At 51.6% G+C, this 22,426-nt stretch overlaps 1 long non-coding RNA gene across 1 annotated transcript; it reads right to left on the bottom strand.

The window, feature by feature from the left end:
* Positions 1-830: 830 nt before the first annotated feature.
* On the bottom strand, positions 831-22,153 carry LOC140638171 (uncharacterized). The gene is made up of 3 exons (XR_012035343.1): positions 6,827-22,153; positions 2,801-2,937; positions 831-1,292 (listed from the first exon to the last, which is right to left on the bottom strand). It is a non-coding gene; the product is annotated as an uncharacterized lncRNA (long non-coding RNA).
* Positions 22,154-22,426: the final 273 nt, after the last annotated feature.

Raw genomic sequence — 22,426 nt, 5'->3', positions numbered from 1 at the left:
GGAGAAGCCAGATGAAGGAGACTCTTGCGCTCATGATTTACATACTTGAAGTTGAGCTTGGCCCTCAGCACTCACCTTCTCATCTTGCCTGCTATGACCTGGCGTCTGAACACCAATGATGTGTCAGGTTTCCAAACCGTGGCAGCTGGCTTCTGCCCAGGAAGGGCATGTTCCTCTCCTCTGTCCCCTCTACACACACACACACGCACACACACACACACATGTACACACACACACAGTCTCACACTAACACACCCTCTTACACATACACAAATGGACACACACCCAATGAGGGCGAAAGAGGTGCGAGCCCCCTCAGCTGAGATTACAGTGTGGCCTCCTCTCCAGTGGCTTCCCCCAGGTGCCTTGCGGTACCTGTTGAGGTCTCCCGCACATAACCAGAAGCTTCAGTGAAGAGGGCCAAGCTGACATCCATAGCGACATGAACATCTCTCTGTCTGGACTCTCTGAAGCCCAGAGCCACTGAAAGAAGGGCAACAGCAACAGCACATCTTGTTCTCTTGACTGGCTCCAGTTAAGTGAGCTGGAAAGAGGGACATTGTTCAATGCAGCTTCCTGGTTACCAGAGTTCTAAATCCGTTACACAATTGTCCCCAAGGAAGTGACGTCACTTTTTCAAGATTCCAGTGCTTGGGCGCCTCCCTTCAGTCAGACCTATCCAGAGCCCCTTCTTGGCAGATGACTGCTTACCCCATGCCATCTCCTTCACTGTACATCAGGAGCCAAAAATGCCATAGCCACAATTCTCTGAAAATGCAAGGAAGGTCCTACTTTTCTGGAGACGGAGCTGATTTCAGACCTTTCTTTCTGTGCTTGCTTTCCCAGATCTGTGACCTATCTAACCCACCGTGTCTCTCACATAGTCCCCAGGTTCCCACCCTGCACGGTGATAGAAGAGGCAGAATCTCCTTCCTAGGGACATCATCAGGGGTCTATGGATGATATTTGTAATGCACGTGAGCTGGTGCCCTGTGTATCTGAGGCGCAATTTTAAGGATGGTGCATTGACATGAAGGGGTGAGATGTGGCATGGGGTACCACTTGAAAGTGGCCTGGGTACCAGCAATGTAATATCACAATGGTCACTTTACCTCTGGCCTCATTTTAATGGGGGCAGCATGATGGGGTGGGAATGCTACAAGATGCAGCCATGGTCATCTTCTGTAGTCAAACAGTCCAATTGTATCCTGTTCTATTTTGAATGAGACCGAGGTGCCTCCTTCTGGGCTCTGGGGGTTGCAGCCTTCACAATGGCTCCCAGCAATAATGACCTGTGGCATAAATATCCCTGTGTCACCGCAAGGTGTTTCGTGATGTGTTTTGACCAACACGATACATCCAACACAATGGAATGTCACACCTAAGTTCCAAATGGAACTATGCTTAATGTTAGTGTTAGGCTTCGGGTTGGGGTTAGGGTTAGATTTGCGGTGTAGCATTTGGGTTAAGGTTAGGGGTAGGGTTAGGATTAGGGTTAGGATTAGGGTTTAGTGTGAGTGTAACGGTTACTGCTAAGCTTACAGATAAGGGTTATGGTTTAGGGGTAGGGTTAGGGTTAGGGTTCAGTTTTGGGTTCAGCTTCAGGTTCGGGAAAGTTAGGGTCGGGTGAGGGTTCATGTTCCGTTTGGGGTTAGGGTTCGGGTTCGGGTTAGGGTTAGTGTTAGGTTTTGGGTTCGGGATAAGGTGTTTAGGGTCAGGGTTCGGGTCCAGGTTAAGGACCCCACATGCTGCTCCCTTTGACTCATTTGTCTCTTCAAAAGAACACCCTGACATGAAGCCCTCTCATTGGAAATCAAGAGATATGTGATCCTGGGCTGACAGTCGCTCCCCAGCGACAAGCCCTGTAGTCTACCAACATGCTCTGTGGAGGCATCAAAGTTCTCCTTCTGGAGCCAAAGACCAATCCGAAGTTTAGTTGATATTTTACAAACACTTTTAAGGAAGTTTTTTAATTTCCTGGGGTAGCAAGTTCAAGCCCCATGTTGGGTGTAGAGATTACAGAAAAATAAATTCTTAAAAAACATCAATCAGTTGATATTGGGGAGACACAGCCCCGGATCCCACAAGGGCAGGGAGCCAGCTGACGGGTCTACACATAATATTATAAGCAGCAGAGCACAAAATCTGAACTTTCAGAAGTCTGCTAGACTGGGGGACACACCAGCCTTAAGGTGTTCAGGTGGAGAAGTGGGGGGCAGTCCCTGGAGTGACAGGGTTGGCTCAGGATCCCAGGGGTCCCAAGGACGGTGGCGCCAACTTTTCCCAGGCACAGGCGTGGGAACTCGGCTGAGAGCAGCGGGACTAGGGCCAGCTGTCTGCCCTGTGTGGCCATAAGCTGCAAACCCCTGTGCAGTCACGGGGCCGCATTCCTGGGACAGGCCAGCAAAGGCCAGGAGTGGGAGGACACCCTCCTGGGCAGGAAGAGCACAGGTCTCCACCAGGGCAGCCCCTAAAATTTGGAGTTTTAAAATTCAGTCACTTGTCTGTGTGGAGGCTGAGAAAATTAAGGCCATTCCACTTTAAGTTCAGTGTTAGCACAAGTACTGCCATCCCAGGCCCCTGTGAATAAGAGCTAAAATTTACATTACTTCAGTTACAGGAAAAAAAAACAAAAAACCCAGCTTACAGCTTAAGGTCCCAGAAAGCCCCATATTAGAATGAGAACAGAGCTCAATGCCCTTGAAAGCCCCATATCAGAATGTAAACAGAACTTGAGAAATTCCTCCCCCCACTTCTGGAGGTCCCCTAGACCAGCCCATAAAACTCAGCTAGAACCCACCTCGGGGTCCAAGTCCCTGCTGCGCTGTGTTGGGTATACTTGGACACAAGCTCCAGCTTATAAACAAACCTTCGTGTGTTTGCATCGGTGTCAGCTCCTTGGTGGTTTCTCGGATTCGCAATCTTGGGCACAACAGTCTGAGATAAAAAAACAAAACCAAAAGAAGCTCGGACGCAGGCAGAGTGAACGCAGGGTTCTGAGAGAAGCGGCGGAGACCCGGGGGCTTGGGGGCTCTTCTGTGGAGGCCCCTGCAGACTGGGGGGCGGGATGCTCAGCCCCAGAGCCAGAGGACCCAGCGAACCCACCCGCATCCCTCCCATCAGCGCCGAGTCTCAGGGAGCAGCACAGCGCCGCCCGCTGGAGGCCAGAGGCGCTGACGCCCACCCCGCCTCTGACCCCGCAGGTGCATCTCCCAGGCAGATGTGCACCTGACAATCAGCGCCATGGGCCCGTCCCCAGACCCCGCACAGACCACTCGCTGCCACCAAGTGGTCGGACCACAGAGGCTGCAGAGCTTCAGCTCTGCTGGGAAAGTAGAGTCTAGCTTCCTTTGTACTTTGTGCTTCATTTTCATTTATTTTTTTTTGATTTTTTTTTATTAATTGCTTTATTTTAATTTTTATGTATGTACCTTATATATTTCTTATTTTTGTTTACTTTCATGGTACTTTAATTGTGTTTCTTATTTTGGGATTTAGAATCTTTTAACAAGCAGGCCAAAATAAACACAGAATCTGGTGTTTTTTTGGGAGGGCAGTTGTTATTGTTTTTCTTGGTTTTTCTTTTTCTTCCTCCTTTCTTTTCTGGAAAAAATAATAAGATGGAGAAATTCACCTCCATAAAATAACATGAGGTAGTACTCACAGCCAGGAAGTTCATCAATACACATATATGATGTCTAACTAGAGTTTAAAACAATGATTATAAAGATAGCAGCTGGGCTGGAAAAAGAGCACAGAAGAAAATGAGAATCCCTTACTGTAGAAATAAAAGAACTAAAATCTAGTCAGGCCAACGTTAAAAATGCTATAACTGAGATGCAGTCCCAAGTGGAAGCCTTAAAAACAAGAAAGGTTATGGACCACAGAGGCAGACTTAGGGAACTCAGCCACTTATTAAAACAATAACATTCATATCATAGGAGACTCAGAGATGAAGAGAGAGAAAAGGGGGCAGAAGTTTTTTTTGGGGGGGGCAGTTTTATTTGAAGAAATTATGTAAATTTCTCTAACCTGGGGAAGGATATGGACACTGAAATCGAGAGCACAGAGAACTCCCAATAAATTCAACAGAAGCTGACCATCACCCAGGCACATCAGAGTCAAAGTCACAAAATACACAGACAAGAAAAGAATCCTGAAAGCAGCAGAGGTGGGGCTTGGGGGGGTGGGTAGTCCTTAACCTACAAGGGAGGATGAATCAGTTTGCAGCAGATCTGTCCACAAACTTGGCAAGCCAGAAGGAAGTGAAGGAAATCTTCAATATGCTGAATGGGAAAAGTATGCAGCCAAGAATTCTTTCTTTTGTTTTTTTAAGAATAATCATCAAAATTTATTTAATCTCCCTAGGAAGAAATTAAAAATTTCTGAACATAAAATTCCATTTTCCTCAATCATAATTGCAAAAATTTATTTTATGTTTTAAAATTTTTTTTTATTGGAGTTCAATTTGTAAGAATTCTTTCTTCAGCAAGGGTGTCATTCAGGATAGAAGGAGAGATAAAGAGTTTCCCAGACAGGCAAAAAATAAAGGAGTTCATGACCACTAAACCAGTCCAGTAAGGAATTTTAAGAGGGACTCTTCTAGTGGGGGAAAAAAAGAGACCAAAGCAACAAAGACTAGAAAGGACCAGAGAACGTCACCAGAAACACCAACTCTACCGGTAACACAAAGGCACTAAGTTCATATCTTTCAATAATCACTCTGAATGCTGATAGACGAAATGCTCCAATCAAAAGATATAGGGTATCAGAGTGGCTTAAAAAAACATGATCCGGGATGCCTGGGTGGCTCAGGGGTTGAGCCTCTGCCTTTGACTCAGGGTGTGATCCTGGAGTCTGGGATTGAGTCCCATATTGGGCTCCTGGTGGGGAGCCTGCTTCTCTCTCTGCTTAATTTTCTGCCTCTCTCTCTCTCTCTCTCTTTCTCATAAATAAAATCTTTACTTAAAAAACAAGATCCATCTGTATGCTGCCTACAAGATGCTCACCTTAGACCTATAGACACCAGCAGATTGAAAGTCAGGAGATGGAAAATCATCTATTACACTAATGGACATCAAGAGAAAGCTGGAGGACCCATACTTATATCAGACAAACTAGATTTGAAACCAAACCCTGGGGGACACCTGGTGGCTCAGTGGTTGAGCATCTGCCTTTGGCTCAGGGTGTGATCCTGGGATCCCAAGATCGAGTCCCACATCAGCTTCCCTTTGGGGAGCCTGCCTCTCCCTCTGCCTATGTTTCTGCCTCTGCTTCTCTGTGTATCTCTCATGAAGAAATAAATAAAATATTTAAATTAAAAAAAAAAGAACAAATACTGTAAGAAGAGATGAAGAAGGGCATTATTTCATAATTAAAAAGACTATCAAGATCAAACAACTAAATATTTATGCTGCCAACATGGGAGTACCTAAATATAGAAACCAATTAACAACAAACATACAGGAACTCACTGATAATAATACAATAACAGGGGATTTTAACACCCACTTATGGCAATGGACCGATCATCTATGCAGAAAATCAAAGGGGAACAATAGCCTTGACACACTGGACCACAGGGACTCAACAGATATAGTCAGAACATTTCATCCTAAAGCAGAATACACATTCCTTTCAAGTGCACATGGGACATTCTCCAGAACAGATCATATCATGGGCCACAAATCAGCCCTCAACAGGTACAACAGGTACAAGAAGGTTGATATCATACCCTGTACATTTTTGGATCACGACGCTCTGAAACTCGAAGTCAACAGCAAGAAAAAATTTGGACAGACCAAAAATATGTGGAGATTATGAACATCCTACTAGAGAATGAATGGAGCAACCAGGAAATTAAAGAGGAAATTTAAAACAAATGAAAATGAAAACATGTTTCTCCAAACCTCTAGGATGTAGCAAAGGCAGTCCTAAGAGGGAAGTACATTGCAATACAGGCCCACCTCAAGAAACAAGAAGTCTCCAATACACAACCTAACCTTACACCTAAAGGACCTGGAAAAGGAATAGCAAACAAAGCCTAAAGCCTACAGAAGAAGGGAAAAAATAAAGATGAGAGCAGAAATAAACAATACAGAAACAACAAAACAGTAGAATGGAATAACGAAACTAAGAGCTGGTTCTTCAAAATAATTAATAAAATGAATCAAGCCCTAGCCAGCCTTATCAACGAGAAAAGAGAAAAGACCTAAATAAATAAAATCTAACCATAACCCTCTAATACTAACCCTATCTCATACCCCAAACTGTACCCTAACCCGTACCCTAAAACTAACCCCTAACCCACTCCCTAACCCTATCTCTTACTCTTTTCCAAAACCATACCCTGACCCTGACCCTGACCTGACCCTAACCCTAACCCCTAACCAAACACTAACCCTAAACCTAGCCCTAACCCCTATCCTAACCCTAACCCTCTCCCTAACCCTAAACCTAGCCCTAACTTTAACCCTAACCCCTAACCCTAACTCACACCCTAACCCCTAACCCTAACTGCAAACCTAAGCCCAACCCTAACTCTAACCATAACCCTAACCCCAACTCCTAACCTCCAGCCCTAATCCCTAAAGCCTAAACCCTAACCCTAACTCTAAATCCTGTCCCTAACCCTAACCCTAACCCCTTTCCCTAATCCCTAACCCCCATCCTAACTCCTAACCACTGACCCTTACCCTTATCCCTCACCCTAACCTCTAATCCATAACCATAAGCATAATCACTAACCCCTAATATCTAACCTAACTCTAACCACCAACTGCCTCCCCTCCCATGACCCTACCATTAATTCTACCCATTCACTTACCCTGTGGTTCTGAGTAGTCCCTTCTGATGTGGATGTGGCCCCCAACGGCGCCTCCAGAGTCCTCCAGGGGGTCCTGAGGAAGCCGGGCTCCTGTGAGTGCGGACGTGGCCCCATGTGTTCCTGAGTCATAGTCAGCGGGTTCTGAGGACGACGGGGGCTACTGTCACTGTGGACTATGCCTCACATCCTCTGGAAGCCTCACAGCAGGTCCTCAGGAGGCCGGGGGCTCTTGTCAGCCTGGACATGGCCCCATGTCCCCCCGAAAACTCACCGCGGGTCCTGAGGAGGCTGTGGGCTCCTGTCAGCATAGACGCAGCCCCATATGTCCCGAAGCCAAAGTGCAGGTCCTGAGGAGGACGGGGGTCCTGTCAGTGTTGACGTGGCCCCACATTTTCCTCAAGCCTCACCATAAGACCTGAGGAGGCTGGGGGCTCCTGTCAGTGTGGATGCGGTCCCCACATCTTTCTTAGGCCTCACCACGGGCCCTGACAAGGCTGGGGTCTTCTGTCCGCACGGACGCATCCCCATATTTTCCGAAGTCTACACCGGGGGTCCTGAGGAGGTCAGCGTCCTGTTGTGTGGACGTGGCCCCACGTCCTCCCGAAGCCTCACGGCGGGTTCTGAGGAGGCCGGGAGCTCCTGTCAGAGTGGACGCGGTGCCACATCTTCCTGAAGCCTCCCCGCGGGTCCTGAGGAGGCCCAGGGGCTCCTGTCAGCGTGGATGCGGGCCCACATCTTCCTGAAGCCTCCCCGCGGGTCCTGAGGAGGCTGGGGCTCATCAGCGTGGACGCTCCCCACGTCCTCCTCAGGCCTCCCCAGCACAGGCTGGCTCCTGTTAGTGCAGGCGGTCGAGGCCTACTGCCAATGCGCGCCCCCTGGGCGGGGTTTGGGCTCGGGCGCCCCCTGCGGGACGCTCAGGCACTGCAGGAGGCCGTGCAGGAGGCGGCGTCCCTGCTCCCGGGGCTGCACCTGCCTCCTTCCAGGCTCCAGCTGAGGCCTGTGAGCTTCGGAAACGTCTCACTGAAAAGGAGCCCAACACCCAGCTTCCCCAGAAATACTTAAGGACAATGAATTGGAGCCCACAGGACGCGAAATGAAATGTGGACCAGACTTTTACCACGTCCTGCAAAACTCACTCAACCCTCTTCCACTGTGGGCAGACCGCGGGCTGGTGCAGCCGCCCTGGAAACAGTGCGGAGGCTCCTCAGGAAGTTGCCGATAGAGCCGCCCTGCGACCAGCAGGTGCACGGCCTGGAGCTCACTCCAAAGATACAGATGCAGTGAGACTCGGGGACACCTGCACCCCAATGTCCACAGCAGCCGGGTCCACAGTAGCCACACTGTGGGAGGAGCCTCGGTGCCCTCGGGCAGATGATGGATAAAGAGGATGGGAGATAGATGATGGTAATAGATGATAGATAGATAGATAGATAGATAGATGATAGGAATGTTACTCAGCTATCAAAGAGAAGGAAATCTTGCCATTTGCAATGATGTGGATAGAACTAGAGGGATCATGTTAAGTGAAATAAGTCAGTCAGGAAAGAAAATGACCGTATGGTGTCATTCATAGGTGAAATTAAAGAAGCAAAGCAGATGGACATCTGTGAAGGGAAGGAAAAACAAATAAGATGAAAACAGAGATGGAGGAAAAAGAGACTCAATCACAGGAAACAAACTGAGGGTCGCTGGAGGGGAGGGGAGTGGAGGCACAGGGTAACTGGTAGACGGGCATGAAGGAGGGCACGAGATATCATGAGCACTGGTGTTATCTCCAACTGGTGAATCCCTGACTTCTACCTCTGAAAGTTTAATACACTATACTGTTAATTAATTGGGTTTAAATTAAATTAAGTTTAAAAAATCAGTTGACTGTATCAGAGTGCATTTTCTTCCAGGCTCTCCATTCTGCTCCTTCAGCTTATGTCAGAACCACACCCCGGTGGGTTTGGTTTGTTTAAGTAGGCTCCATGCCTCGTCCACAGCCCAGCACAGGGCTAGAACTCATGACCCTGAGATCAAGACCAAGGGTGAGGTCAGGAGTCGGATGCTTAACCAACGGAGCCAGCCGGGGGCCCGAGAACCACACTGCTTTATCCTGTGTCTCTGTGACATCGTTTGAAATAGGAAAGTGGTGCGTCCAGCTGTGTCCTGCTTCTCCTATACTGATTTGCTGTCCAGCAAATTTGTGGGGGCGGACGAATGTTAGGAGTGCTCTATTTCTAAAGTAGGCCACCATGGTTTTGATAGGAATGACATTGGAACTGCGGGTGGCTTCTGGAACTGTGGACATTTTAACAAGATGAAGGCTCCGACCCCACGAGCCCAGGATGTCCTCCCAAAGTCTTGTAATTTTCAGTGTACAAGTCTTGCACTCCCTTGGTTCAGTCTAATTATTTTGTTCTTTTTGATGCTCCTGATAAGGGAGTCATGTCCTGAATTTCCTTTCTGAGTGCTCATTGTCGGGACACAGCAAGGCTACTGATCTCTGTTCATTTTGTGTCCCACAACTTTACTGAATTCACTCATTAGTTCTAACAGTTTTTGGTGGAGTCTCTCAGGTTTCCTGTTTCTAATGCCACATCTTCAGCAAATAGGGACAGTTTGACGTCCTCCTTACAGGTGTGGAACCTTTTCTGTTTCCTGTCTGTTAACTATGGTAGGACTTCCAGTGCTGAGAGGGGACTTCCCTGGCTTGTCCCCTGCTCTTAGGGGAGACGATTTCAAGTTTTCACCCTTGAGGATGATGTCAGCTGCGGGCCTTCCTACATGGCCTTTATTCTGTTGATATACGTATCCTCAAAACCCACTATGCCAAAAAAAAAAAAAATTAAAAAACCCACTATGCTTTTTATGTTGTATTTTGTCAAATGCTTTTTCTTCAACTCTTGAGAGGATCATATGCCTTTGTCCTTTCTCTTGTTTTTGTTTTTAAGATTTTATTTATTTACCCATGAGAGAGAGCGAGAGAGCAAGAGAGAGAGAGAGAGAGAGGCAGAGACACAGTCAGAGACATAGACAGAGGGAGAAGCAGGCTCCATGTAGGGAACCCGACGTGGGACTGAATCCTAGGAATCCAGGATCACGCCCTGGGCCCAAGGCAGGCGCTAAACCGCTGAGCCACCCAGGCTGCCCCATATCCTTTCTCTTGTTAATGTGATGGATCATGGTGACTGATAGCCAGAGGAGACGCAGGTGGGAGATGGGCAAAATAGATGAAGAATATCAAGAGCTATAAGCATCTGGTTCTCAAATAAATAAGTCACAGATATTTAGAAAGTACAGCCTAGGCAATAGAGTCAGTACTATTGTGACAACTTTGTATGGGGACAGATGGTGATGACACTTCTCGTGGGGAGATCTGAGTATGCACAAAATTGTCAAATCACTAAGTTGTAGCCCTGAAACTACTGTAACATTGTGTGTTGACTGTACTTCAATAATATCAAAGAAAAGGGGTTTCTGATGGGACTCACGGTGGGTCCATGAAAGGCATTAAAATGGTCATTATACATATGAAGACACCTCTGAAGAGGGGATAAGGATGCTCACATGTCTTGATGTTAATTTTCAGAAGATTTACTTGAGAGAGGGTGCAGTGGGGAGGGGTGGAGGGAGAGGGGAATCTGGAGCAGACTCCTCACATACCAGTCACCAGGTCTGGGTGAGGACCACGTGAGGACCGCAGTCACCAGGTACAGGTGAGCCCCATGTGGGACCCAGAGCCACCAGGACCAGATGAGGCTCAGGTGGGGACCAAAAAGACCAGGTCCAGGTTGAGGCCCAGGTGGAACCCAGAGGCACCAGGACCAGGTGAGGCCCAGGTGGCAACCAGATTCACCAGGTCCAGGTGAATCCCAGGTGGGGACCAGATTCACCAACTCCAGGTAAGGCCCAGGTGGGGACCAAAGTCACAAGGTCTGGGTGAGGCCCAGGTGGGGACACAGTCTCCAGGTCCAGGTGAGGCAAAATAGGACCAGAGTCAACAGGTCCATCTGAGGCACAAGAGGGGGCCAGAGTCACCAGGTACAGGTGAGGCCCAGATGAGGATCAGAGTCACCAGGTCCAGGTGAGGCCTAGAAGGAGACCACAGGACCCAGGTCCAGGTGAGCCCCATGTGGGAACCAGAGCCACCAGGTCCATTTGAGGCCCAGTTGGGGACCACAGTCACCAGGTCCGGGTGAAGCCCAGGTGGGGACCAGATCCACCAAGACCAGGTGAGGCCCAGGTGGTGACCAGAGTCACCAGGTATGGGTAAGGAACAGTTAAGGACCAGATTCACCAGGTCCGGGTGAGGCCCCAGTGGGGACCAGAGTCACCAGGTCCAGGTGAGCTCCAGGTGGCAACCACACTCAGCAGGTCCAGGTGAGGCCAAGCTGAGGACCAGTGTCACCAGGGCCAGGTGAGGCCCAGATGGGGACCAGAGTCACCAGGTCCAGGTGAGGCCAGAAGGACACCACAGGTACCAGCTCCAGGTGAAGTCCATCTGTGAACCAGAGCCACCCGGTCCAGGTGAGGCCCAGGAGTGGATCAGAGTCACCAGGTCAAGAAGGGGACCAGAAGGGGACCAGAATCCCCTGGTCCAGGTGAGGCCCATGTGTGGAACAGATTAACCAGGTCCCAATGACACCCAGGTGAGGACCAGAGCCACCAAGTCAAGGTGTGGCCCAGATGGTGATCAGAGTCACCAGGTTCAGGTGAGGCCAAGAAGGGGACCACAGTCACCATGTCCAGGTGAACCTGATGTGGGAACTAGAGCCACCAGATCCAGGTGAGGCCCATTTGGGGACCACAGAAACCAGATCCAGATGAGGCCCAGGACGGGACCAGAGTCACCAGGTCCAGGTGAGCCCAGGTGGGAAACAGATTCACCAGGTCTGGGTGAGGCCCAGGTGGGGAACACAGTCACCAGATCCAGGTGAGGCACAGGTGGGGAACACAGTCACCAGGTCCAGGTAAGGCCAAGCAGAGGACCAGAGTCACCAGTTCCAGGTGAGGCCCAGGTGGGGACCGGAGTCACCAGGTACAGATGAGCCTAGAAGGAAACGAGAGACACAAGGTCCAGGTGAGGTCCATGTGGGAACCAGAGTCACCAGGTACAGGTGAGGCCAGGTGAGGACCAAAGTTAACAGATCCAGGTGTGTCCCAGGTGGGGAACAGAGAAACCCTGTCCCAATGATGCCTAGATAGGTATCAGAGACACCAGGTCCAGGTGAGGCCCAGGTGGGGACCAGTTACCAGATCCAGGTGAGGCCAAGCTGAGGACCAGAGTCACCAGGTCCCGGTAAGACTCAGGTGAGGCTGAGGTGGGGATCAGAGTCATCAGGTCCAGGTGAGGCTCAGGTGGGGACCACAGTCACCATGTCCAGGTGGAGACCAGAGTCACCAGGGCCAGGTGAGGCACAGATGGTGACCAGAGTCACCAGGTCCGGGTGAGGACCAGGTAAGGACCAGATTCACCAGGTCCAAGTGAGGCCCACGTGGGGCCCTAAGTAACCAGGTATGGGTGAGGCTCCGGTGGGGACCAGAATCACCAGGTCCAGGTGAGGTGCAGGTGGCAACCACACTCACCAGGTCCAGGTGAGGCTCTGGTGGGGACCAGAGTCACCAGGTACATGAGAAGCTAGAAACACTACAGTCACCAGGTCCATGTGAGGTCCATGTGGGAATGAGAGTCACTAGATACAGGTGAGGCCCAGGTGGGGACTAGATTCACCAGGTCCAGGTGAGACCCAGGTGGGAACCAGTGTCACCATGTCCAGGTGTGGCCCAGGTGAAGACCAGAGTTAACAGGTCCAGGTGGGTCCCAGTTAGGGAACAGTGTAACCATGTCCTGATGCTACCCAGGTGGATACCAGAGACACCAGGTCCAGGTGAGGCCCAGGTGGGGACCAAAGACATGAGGTCCAGGTGAGGTCCTGGTGGGAACCACAGTCACCAGGTCAGGTGAGGCCATGCTGAGGATCAGAGTCACCAGTTCCAGGTGAGGCCCAGGTGGGGCCAGAGTCACCAGGTACAGAAGAGGCCAAAGCGAGGACCAGAGTTACCAGGTCCAGGTGAGTCCCAGTGGGGAATAGAGTAACCATGTCCCGATGATGCCCAGGTGGGGACCAGAGTCACCAGGTCCAGATGAGGCCCAGGTGGGGAGCATATTCACCAAGTCCAGGTGAGGCCCAGTTGAGGACCAGAGTCACCAGGTCCGGTTGAGGCCCAGAGGGGTACCAGAATCACCCGGTCCAGGTGACATCCAGATAGGGACCAGAGTCACCAGGTCAGGGTGAGGCCCAGAGGGGTTTCAGAGTCATCATGTCCAGGTGAGGCTCAGGTGTGGAAAGAGTAACCAGGTCCCAATGATGCCCAGGTGAGGACCAGAGTCACCAGGTCTGGGTGAGACCCAGATAGGATCAGAGTCACCAGTTCCAGGTGAGGCCAAGAAGGAGTCCACAGCACTCAGGTCCAGGTGAGGCCCAGGTAGGGACCAAAGTCACCAGAACTGGGTGAGGCCCAGGTGGGGACCAGATTCACCAGGTCCAGGTGAGGCCCAGGTGGTGACCAGAGTCACCAGGTCCGGTGAGGACCAGGAAGGACCAGATTCACCAGGTCCAAGTGAGGCCCAGGTGGGGACCAGAGTCACCAGGTACATGTGAGGCTAGAAGGACACCACAGTCACCAGGTCCAGGTGTGGTTCATGTGGGAACGAGAGTCACCAGGTCCAGGTGAGACCCAGGTGGGGACCACAGTCACCAGGTCCAGATCGAGGCCCAGGTGGGGCCCAGAGTCATCAGGGCCAGGTGAGGCCAAAGTGTGGATCAGAGTTATCAGGTCCAGGTGAGTCCCAGGTGGAGAACAGAGTAACCATGTCCCAAAGATGCCCAGGTGGGACCAGAGTCACAAGGTCCAGACGAGGCCCAAGTGGGGAGTAGATTCACCAGGTCCAGTTGAGGCCCAGTTGAGGACCAGAGTCCCCAGCTCCAGGTGAGGCCCAGAGGGGGACCAGAGTCACCCGGTCTAGGTGACATCCAGAGTCACCACATCAGGGTGAGGCCCAGAGTCACTAGGTCCAGGTGAGGCCCTGATGTGGAATTGAGTGACCAGGTCCCATCATGCCCATGTGAGGACCAGATTCACCAGGTCCAGGTGAGGTCCATGTGGGAACCAGTCACCTGGTCCAGGTGAGGCCCAGGTGGGACCACAGTCACCAGGTCAGGGTGAGGTCCAGAGGGAGACCAGAGTCACCAGGTCCAGGTGAGGCCCAGGTGTGGTAGAGAGTAACCAGGTCCCAATGATGCCCAGGTAAGGACCAGAGTCACCAGGTCTAGGTGAGGCCCAAATATGGATCAGAGTCATGAGTTCCAGGTGAAGCCAAGAAGGAGACCACAGGAACCAGGTCCAGGAGAGCCCCTTATGGGAACCAGAGCCACCAGATCCAGGTGAGGCCCCGGTGGGGACCACAGTCACGAGGTCCAGGTGAAGCCCAGGTGGCAACAAGATTCACCAAGTCCAGGTGAGCCCCAGGTGTTGACCAGAGTCAACAGGTCCGGGTGAGGACCAGGTAAGGACCAGATTCGCCAGGTCCAAGTGAAGCCCAGGTGGGGACCAGAGTCACCAGGTAAGGGTGAGGCCCAGAGGGGGACCAGAGTCCCAGTCCAGGTGATGCCTGGGGGGACCAGAGTAACCAGTTAAGGGTGAGGCCCAGAGTGGGACCAGAGGTCCCTGGTCAAAGTGAGGCCCAGGTGTGGAATAGAGTATCCAGGTCCCAATGATGCCTAGGTCAGGATCAGAGTCACTAGGGCCATGCGAGGCCCAGATGGGGATCAGAATCACCAGGTCCTGGTGAGGCATAGAAGGAGATCACAGTCACCAGTATCAGGTGAGCCCCATGTGGGAACCAGAGCCACTATATCCAGCTGAGTCCCAGGTCCATGTGAGGCCCACATGAGGACCAGATTCATCAGGTTGAGTTGAGGCATAGCTGGGGACAAGAGTCACCAGGTCTGGGTGAGGCCTAGGTGGGGGCGAGATTCACCAGGTCTGAGTTAATTCAAAGTGGGGACCAGGGTCACCAGGTCCAGGTGAGGCCAAACTGAGGACTAGAGTCACCAGATCCAGGTGAGGTCCATGTTGGAAAGAGAGTCACCAGGTCCAGGAGAGGTCCAGGTGGGGACCAGAGTCACCAGATCCAGGTGAGGCCCAGGTGGGGACCAGAGTCACTAGGTCCAGATGGGTCCCAGGTGAGGACCAGAGTTACCAGGTACACGTGAGGCCCAGGTGGGGACCAGAGGCAACAGGTCCGTGTGAAGCCAGGTGGGGACCATGGTCACCAGGTCTACATGAGGCCCAGGTGTGGAACACAGTAACCAGGTCCAGGTGAGTCCCAGGTGGTGACAACAGTCACCACATCCAGGTGAGGCCCAGGTGGGGACCAGAATCACCAGGTACAGGGGAGGCCCTTGAAAGAACCAGAGCCAACAGTTCGAGGTGAGGCGCAGGTGGCAACCAGAGTCAGCAGGTCCAAATCAGGCCAAAGTAGGCTTCACAGTCACCAGGTCAGGGTGAGACCCAGAGGGGGACCAGAGTCACCTGGTTCAGGTGAGGCCCAGTTGTGGAACACAGTCACCGGGTCCCAATTATGCCCAGTTGAGGACCAGAGTCAACAGGGCCAGGTGAGGCCCAGATGGGGATCAGAATCACCAGGTCCAAGTGAGGCCCAGGTGGGGACCACAGTCACCAGATCCAGGTGAGTCTCAGGTGCAGACCAGAATCACCAGGTCCAGGGGAGGCCCAGGTGGGGAACACAATAACCATATCCCAATGATGCCCACCTTGGGACCAGAGTCACCAGGTCCACTTGAGGACCAGGTGGGGACCAGATTCACCAGGTCCAGGGGAGGCCCAGGTGGAGACCAGAGTTACCAGTGAAAGGTGAGTCTAGAAGGACAGCATGGTCACCAGGTCCAGGTGTGGTCCATGTGAGAACCAGATCACCAGGTACAGGTGAGGCCCAGATGGGAACCAGAGTCAGCAGGTCCAGGTGAGGCCCAGGTGGGACCACAGTCACCAGGTCCAGGTGAAACCAAGCTGAGGACCAAAGTCACCAAATCCAGGTGAGGCCCGGGGGGGGGGGAGGGGACTGGAGTCACCAGGTACAGGTGAGGCTAGAAGAACAGCAGAGACACCAGGTCCAGGTGAGTCCCAGGTGAGGACCAAAGTTAAATGTTCCAGAGTCTCAGTTGAAAAACAGAGTATCCATATCCCGATGATGCCCAGGGGGGTACAAGAGTCACGAGGTCCAGGTGAGGCACACGTGAGGACCACAGTCACCAGGTCCAGGTGATACCCAGGAGGGGACCAGATTTACAGGTCCAGGTGAGGCCCAGGTGGAACAGAGTCACCTGGTCTGGGTGAGGCCCAGGTGGGGACAAAAGTCATAAGTCCAGTTGAGGCCCAGGTGGGAACACAGTCACCCGGTCGAGGTGAGGCCAAGCTAAGTACCAGAGGCACCAGGTCCAGCTGAGGCCCAGTTGGGGACTGGAGTGACCAAATATAGGTTAGGTTAGAAGGACACCACAGTCATCAGGTCCAGGTGAATTCCATGTGGGAACCACAGTTACCAGGTACAGATGATGCCCAGGTGGGGACAAGATCCACTGGGTCCAGGGGAGGACAAGGTGGGGATCAGAGTCACAAGGCATGGGTGGGGCCCAGGTGGGGACCACAGATACAAGGTCCAGGTGAGGCCCCTGTGGGGACCACAGTCACCAGGTCCATGTGAGGCCAGGCTGAGGACTGGAGAAAACATGTCCAGGTGCGGCCCAGGTGGGGACCGGAGTCACCAGGTACAGGTGAGGCTAGATGGATACCACAGTCACCAGCTCCAGGTGAGGGCCATGTGGGAATCAGAGTCACCAGGTCCCGGTGAGGCCCAGGTGAGGAACAGAGTAACCATATCCTGATGAGGCCCAGGTGGGTACCACGGTCTTCACATAGGAGTGAGGCCCAGGTTGAGACCAGATTCCAGAGTTTGAGGTGATGGTGTGAGAGGCAAGGGGAAGGTGCAGGCCCACAAGACTTGTGCTGCCAAGCTCAATCCAGTGACTTCCGAGGAATTCCTCCCTTAGACTGGAGCTACATACTAACTTCCATACCTGAGAAGCTAGTTGAAAGCTGTCTCCCAGGGGAACTTCCTTCTGTGAGTTGAGCTCTCACGTGGTCCCTCCCAGTTCCACACTGCCTGCAGATGGACTTTCGAACGTCCTCACTAGAGATGTTGGTCAGAAGGTAGTGGGAGCAAAAGGCAGGCTGCAGCCTTGGAAGGCTTGTGCCTCTGGGTCCAGGAGAGCGGTATTCACGGAACCTCCTCACTTAAAATGCTGCTGCGTTCTCACTCAAAGGAGAATGCAGCTAGTTGAAAGCTGGCCTCTAGGCATGCTTGCTTGTGAGAGCTGAGCTCAGGGCAGGACCCTCCGGCATCCTGACACCCTGTGGACTTAGCTCCTAACATCCTTAGGTTCGGTGTTGGCAGCGGTTGGGTGAAAAGCATGTGGAAGTGTCAGGCCTGTAGTCATGTGTATCCGAGTTCACTACAGCGATTTCCAAACACCATCTTCAATTAGAGTGGAGCTAGGGTCTAACTCCCATAAATGAGCTCCTAGCAGACAGCTGCCTCCAAGGCATACACACTCCTGAGAGTTGAGCTTATGGCCTGTACCTCCTACATGCTGACTGCCTGTACGCTTCACTTCCACTGGATTTTGTTCCTGTGGTGTGAGCAGCAAGAGTCTCCAAGCTCAATCCAGCGACTTCCAAGGAATTCCTTCCTTAGATTGGAGCTACATACAAGCTTCCATACCTGAGAAGCTAGTTGAAAGCTGTCTCCATGGTGAACTTCCTTCTGTGAGTTGATCCCACATGCGGTCCTTCCCATTTTCACTCTGCCTGCAGATGGAGTTTCGAACATCCTCAGTAGAGATGATGGTCAGAAGCTGGTGGGAGTCAAGTGGCAAGCTGTGGGCTTGGAAGCTTTGTGTCTCCGAGTCCAGGAGAGCGGTATTCTTGAAAAATCCTCACTTGGAATGCTGCTGCGTTCTCACTCCATGGGAGAGCAGCTAGTTGAAAGCTGGCTTCTAGACTTGCTTGCTTGTGAGAGCTGAGCTCAGGGCAGCACCCTCCCGCATCCTGACTGCCTGTGGACCTAGCTCCTAATATTCTGTGGTAGATGCTGGCAGAGTTTGGTTGAAAACCATGTGGAAGTGGCAGGCCCGTAGCAGGTGTATCCGAGTTCACTACAGTGATTTCCAAACACCATTTTCAATTAGAGTGGAGCTAGGGGCTAACTCCCATAAATGAGCTCCTAGCAGACAGCTGCCTCCAAGGCATACACACTCCTGAGGGTTGAGCTTATGGCCTTTACCTCCCACATGCTGACTTTCTGTAACCTTTGCTTTCACAGGATTTTTTTCATTGCGGGACAGCAGTGGTGTGAGCAGCAAGTGTCTCCAAGGTCAATCCAGAACCTAGCGGACAGCGGCGTCCAAGGAATGCACACTACTGAGAGTTCAGCTTATGGCCTGTACCTCTCACAGCCTGTAACCTTCAATTCCTCAGGATTTCGTTCAATGCAGGTCAGTAGTAGAGTGAGAAGCAAGTGTCTCCAAGGTCATTCCAGTGCCTAGCGGATAGTTGGCTCCAAGGCGTACACACTCCTGAGAGTAGAGCTTATGGCCTGTACCTCCCACATGCTGACTGTATGCTTTGCTTCCACAGGGATTCGTCTGATGCGGACTGTAGTGCAGTGAGAAGCAAGTGTCTCCAAGGTCATTCCAGCGCCTAGCGGACATTTGGCTCCAAGGCATACATAGTCTTGAGAGTTGAGCTTATGGCCTTTACCTCCCACATGCTGAAAGACTACGCTTCCACCTCTATGGGATTTCGTTTGATGCGGGACATTACTGGAGTAAGAGGCAAGTGTCTCTAAGGTCAAACCAGTGCCTATCGGAAAGCTGCCTCCAAGGCATGCACACTCCTGAGAGTTGAGTTATAGCCTGTACCTCCCACATGCTGACTGCCTGTACGCTTCACTTCCACAGGATTTTGTTCGATGCGGGACAGTAGTGGAGTGAAAAGCAAGTGTCTTCAAGGTCAATCCAGGGCCTAGCAGACAGCTGCCTCCTAGGAATGCACACTACTGAGAGTTCAGCTTATGGCCTGTACTTTCCACATTGACGGCCTGTACACTTTGCTTCCACAGGATTGCGTTTGATGCGGGACAGAAATTTTGTGAGAGAAAAGTGTCTCTTAGCTCAATCCATCGACTTCCGAAAATTCCTCCCTTAGTTTGGAGCTACATACTAGCTTCCATACCTGAGAATCTTGTTGACAGCTGTCTCCCTGGGTAAATTCCTTTTGCGAGTTGACTCATACGCGGTCCTTCCCAGTTCTACACTGCCTGGAGATGGAGTTTCGAACATCCTCAATAGAGATGATGGTCAGAAGCTGGTGGGAGTCAAGTGGCAAGCTGCGGGTTTGAAAGCCTTGTGTCTCCGAGTCCAGGAGAGCGGTATTCATGAAACATCCTCACTTGGAATGCTGCTGCATTCTCACTGCATGGGAGAGCAGCTAGTTGAAAGTTGGCTTCTAGGCTTGCTTGCTTGCTTGTGAGAGCTGAGCTAGGGGCTGGACCCTCCCCCATCCTGACTGCCTGTGGACCTAGCTCCTAATATCCTTAGATGGATGCTGGCAGAGATTGGTTGAAAAGCATGTGGAATGGCAGGCCCCTAGTCATGTGTATCCGAGTTAAATACAGCATTTTCCAAACATTGTCTTCAATAAGAGTGGAGATAGGTTTAACTCCCATAAATGAGTGCCTAGCGGACAGCAGCCTGCAAGGCATACACACTCCTGAGAGTTGAGCTTGTGGCGAGTACCTCCCACATCCTCACATCCTGTATGCTTTGCATCCACAGGATCTCCTTCGTTACGGGACAGAAATGTGAGCAGCAAGTGTCTCCAAAGTCATTCCAGCGCCTAGCAGACTGCTGCCTCCAAGGCATACACACTCCTGAGAGTTGAGCTTATGGCCTTTACCTCCCACATGATGAAAGACTGTACGCTTCGCTTCCTCAGGATTCCGTTCAATGCAGGACAGTAGTGGAGTAAGAAGCATGTGTCTCCAAGGACAAACCAGTGACTAAGGAAAGCTGCATACACACTGCTAAGAGTTGAGCATTTGGCCTGTACCTCTCAGAGGCAGATGGTCTGTATGCTTCGCTTTCACAGGATTTCGTTCAATTCGGGACAGTAGTGGAGTGAGTGGCAAGTGTCTCCAAGCTCAATCTATCGACTTTCAGGGGAATTCTTCCCTCAGTTTGGAGCTACATACTAACTTCCAGACCTGAGAACCTAGTTGAAAGCTGTCTCATGTGGAACTTCCCTCTGCGAGTTGATCCCACACGCGGTCCTTCCCATTTTCACTCTGCCTGCAGATGGAGTTTCAAACATCCTCAGTAGAGATGATGGTCAGAAGCTGGTGGGAGTCAAGTGGCAAGCTGTGGGCTTGGAAGCTTTGTGTCTCCGAGTCCAGGAGAGCGGTATTCTTGAAAAATCCTCACTTGGAATGCTGCTGCGTTCTCACTCCATGGGAGAGCAGCTAGTTGAAAGCTGGCTTCTAGGCTTGCTTGCTTGCTTGTGAGAGCTGAGCTAGGGGCTGGACCCTCCCTCATCCTGACTGCCTGTGGACATAGCTCCTAACATCCTCATGTTACATCCTGGAAGGGGTTGTATAAAAGCACGTGGAAGTGTCAGGCCTGTACTCACGTGTATCTGAGTTCAATACAGTGATTGCCAACGGCCTTGTTCAATTAGAGTGTACTTAGGTTCTAACTCCCATAAATTAGGGGCTAGCAGACATTTGCCTCCAAGGCATACGCACTTCGGAGAGTTGAGCTTATGGCCTGTACCTCCCACATCCTGACTGCAAGTACACTTCGCTTTTAACAGGCCTAGGTTCGATGTGTGAGAGAAGTGGCTGAGAGGTAAGTGGAAGGTGCAGGCCCAGAAGACTGGTGTCTCTATCTCAAACCCGCGATTTCTGAGGAATTCCCTCTTAGATTGGTGCTATATACTAACTTCCATACATGAGAAGCTAGTTGAATGCTGTGTCCAAGAGTAACTTGCTTCTGAGAGTTGAGCTAAAACGCCGTCCCTCACCATTCCACAGTGCCTACAGAATGAGTTCCGTACATCTTCACAAGAGATGTTTGTCAGAAGCTCGTGCGACTCAAGAGGAAAACCGTAGGCTTGGAATGTTGTGTCTCCATGTGCTGTCGAGCGGTATTCATGGAAACTCGTCACTAAGAATGCTGCTACGTTCTCACTCTTATAACAATGCAGCTAGTTGAAAGCTGGCTTCTAGGCATGATTCATTGTGAGAGCTGAGCTTGGGGCAGGACCCTCCCGCATCCTGACTGCCTGTAGACATAGCCCCTAACATCCTTATATTACATGCTGGAAGGGGGTTGTGAAAAGCATGTGGACGTGTCAAGGCCTGTACTCACGTGTATCTGCGTTCAATACAGCGATTGCCAACGGCCTTGTTCAATTAGAGTGCAGCTTGGTTCTAACTCCCATAATTGAGGAGCTAGCAGACAGCTGCCTCCAAGGCATACACACTTCTGAGAGTTGACCTTATGGTTTGTACCTCCCACATCCTGACTGCAAGTACAATTCGCTTCTAACAGGCCTAGGTTCGATGCATAAGAGAAGTGGTTGAGAGGTAAGTGGAAGGTGGAGGCCCACAAGACTAGTGTCTCCATCTCAAACCCAGCAATTTCCGAGGAATTCCCCTCTTAGATTGGTGCTACATACTAACTTCCATACATGAGAAACTAGTTGAATGCAATGTCCAAGGGAACTTGCTTCTGAGAGTTGAGCTCACACACAGTCCTTCACAGTTCCACACTGCCTGCAGAATTAGTTTCGACCATCCTCACTCGAGATGTTTGTCTGAAGCCCGTGGGACGCAAGTGGAAAACTGCAGACTTGGAAGGTTGTATCTACAGGTGCAGTAGAGCGGTATTCACGGAAACTCCTCACTTAAAAGGCTGCTACTTTATCACTGCAGTAAGAACGCAGCTAGTGGCTGCACGGCTACAGGAGCGGCTCGGAGGGGCTCGGGCAGAGGCTCTGCAGAGAGGGGGGCTGGCTGGCTGGGAGGGCGAATCCAACAGCGCAGGACCGGGAGCACAGGGCGTCGGGGACATAGCCCAGAATCCGACCTCCCCCTGGGACAGGCAGAGGCTGGGAGGGCCCAGGACAGCAAGAACGCTCCTGCCCCGAGCTGAGCAGATCAGCGGCCCTGCCCCAGAGCATCCAGGCCCCTGCAGACTGAGAGCTCTGTAGTTACTGCGGGAGCTGAATCCAGGGCTCCAGAGCTGGCCGCCGCCACTGTGGTTATTCCTCTTGGGGCCTCATGGGGTAAACCCCCACTGAGCCCTGCACCAGGCAGGGGGCAGAGCAGCTCCCCCAAGTGCTAACACCTGAAAATCAGCACAACACGCCCCTCCCCCAGAAGACCAGCTAGACGGACAAGTTCCAGGCGAAGTC

The sequence above is a fragment of the Canis lupus genome, chromosome 8, assembly GCF_048164855.1.
Source record: "Canis lupus baileyi chromosome 8, mCanLup2.hap1, whole genome shotgun sequence".
NCBI classification, from domain to species: domain Eukaryota; kingdom Metazoa; phylum Chordata; class Mammalia; order Carnivora; family Canidae; genus Canis; species Canis lupus.
Note: the sequence above shows the minus strand (reverse complement) of the source record. Positions and strands in the feature narration are given on the sequence as shown.